This window comes from Octodon degus, unplaced genomic scaffold (assembly GCF_000260255.1).
Source record: "Octodon degus isolate 3935 unplaced genomic scaffold, OctDeg1.0 scaffold00026, whole genome shotgun sequence".
Lineage (NCBI taxonomy): Eukaryota > Metazoa > Chordata > Mammalia > Rodentia > Octodontidae > Octodon > Octodon degus.
This window is the reverse complement of record NW_004524602.1, coordinates 2,896,764-2,898,518: the sequence shown is the minus strand read 5'-3', so window position 1 is coordinate 2,898,518 and position 1,755 is coordinate 2,896,764. Positions and strand designations below refer to the sequence as shown.

Genomic DNA, 1,755 nt, shown 5'->3' with positions numbered 1-1,755 from the left:
GCCCTCAGGCCTGGCTCTCCAGTCTCCATCCTGAGACCTGGCTCTCTTTAAATTCACATCCATCCACAATTTTGATGAACCTCTTCCAGTTGACCAACTCCCTCAGTGCCTGGATCCCTCTGTGACCACCTATTAGCTTATGGCTAGCTTAGCTACTTGTCACACTGGGCTTACATGTGAGTACTAGCGCCCCTGTCTCTCTTCTTTCCATGTCCGTCTCTCTGTAGTCTGCGTCCATGTCTCTCTGTCTCATCTTTGTCTGCTCACATCACCCAGAGCCTTTCATCTGAGGTTTATTTTTCTCTTTCTTTCTTCCTTTCTTTTTTGTTTTTTTGAGACAGGGTTTCGCTATGCAGCTCAGGCTGGTTTTGGTCTCACTTTGTAGCCTAGACTGATCCCAGCTTGTAACTGTCCTCCTGCGTCAGCCTCCCAAGTGCTGGGATCACACTCGTGTGCTGCCATGTCCAGCCTGAAGACTTTCATTAGTCGTTTTCAGTAAGAAATCACTTTATTTCATTCATTTCTGTTATTAAGCTTAAAAAAGCTGATTTAAGTATTAAATGATCAAGTACAAATTTCCTGCTCTCAAAGTATTTCTTGCTCATCCCTGGGATGTTAAGGAAGGTCTTTCTCCTTTTATAGATTTGGAAACTAGGCAATGGCTTCTTTGGATCCGCCCCCCCAGGTTGGGGGGGCAGCACCTCGGACAGCTCCTGGATCAAGCGGCCATGCACTTCTCGCGAGAGTGATCAGTAGTTAGGCGCAGAGTGGGAGTCTCGCGAGAGCGGCTGCAGAGGCCAGCGGGGGCGCGCGAGGATCCGGTCCTCGTCGCGCGCTTCTCCAGCCCGCGCGGCTCGGCGCCGCCTCGCTCGGAGCAGCGCAGCAGCTGGGGTGAGTTGCGGTCCGCAGGGACTGAACGGGACAGGGACGAGGACGAGGCTGGGAGCGAAGACAGTCGCCGGCGCAGCTCTGAATTCCGCTGAGCTGCCGGGATGCAGAGTCGGGGTGACCTTCCCTGCGCACCCCCGCCACAGCTGCGGCTGTCCCTATCTCGGTCGCGCGCGGGACTCAGGGTCCGGTGACGTCAGACCCTTCATCCCTTGGCCTTGTCTCCAACACCCCCAAACTCTCCCCCAACCCCGGGACCTGGGATGGGAGAGCAGGAGACCATTCGTCCCCAAGGCGCCCAGGTGACCCAAGTCTCCCCAACCTTCCTCCTTAGCAGCGACCTTCAGTTTTTGGGGTTTTTGTTTTTGTTTTTTTTTCCTTCCGTTTTGGCGGAACCAGGGATTGAACTCAGGCCCTAGTGCTTGCCGGGGAAGCGCTTATTCCACTGAGCCATCTCCTGGCCCCCCAGCAGCGACCTTCAAATGAGGGATTGCAGCTACCCCGGGGCTGAAGGAGGGGGATGGGCCCTCTAGATGGGCCTAGTGGTGGGGGCGCCACACAGAACAGGCGCGAGCTGGTCACGAGGAAAGAGGCGAGGTGTGTGGGGACCAATCCTTGTCCCCTCTTGGGGAGCTGTTGGGTGAACCGAGTGTAGACTGCGAAGAGCATTGGCAATCGCAGGACACAAGCCCATCGTGTCCCAGCTCCCCACGGGGGCATCAGAAGGCCTGGCCGACTTTACTGGGGACACAGTGAGAGGCCAGCAGAGCCGGTGATCAGGAGACTGGAGGAGGTGAGATTTGGGTGGAAGGAGAGGCACTATAGGACAGGGGTGGCACGGGACAAGACGAACAGGTAGGAACAAGC

General features: G+C 56.1%; 1 protein-coding gene across 2 annotated transcripts in view; it reads left to right on the top strand.

Moving 5' to 3' along the window:
* Positions 1-804: 804 nt before the first annotated feature.
* The window catches only part of Scamp5 (secretory carrier membrane protein 5), a 27,358-nt gene continuing 26,407 nt past the window's right edge, over positions 805-1,755 (top strand). Inside the window, exon 1 of one of the 2 annotated variants that reach the window (XM_023712524.1) lies at positions 805-891. The gene's annotated coding sequence lies outside the window, so the exon portion shown is untranslated. Of the gene's footprint in view, positions 892-1,407; positions 1,682-1,755 lie in introns of those variants that run through there. The other variant, XM_023712526.1, reaches the window with a different exon arrangement.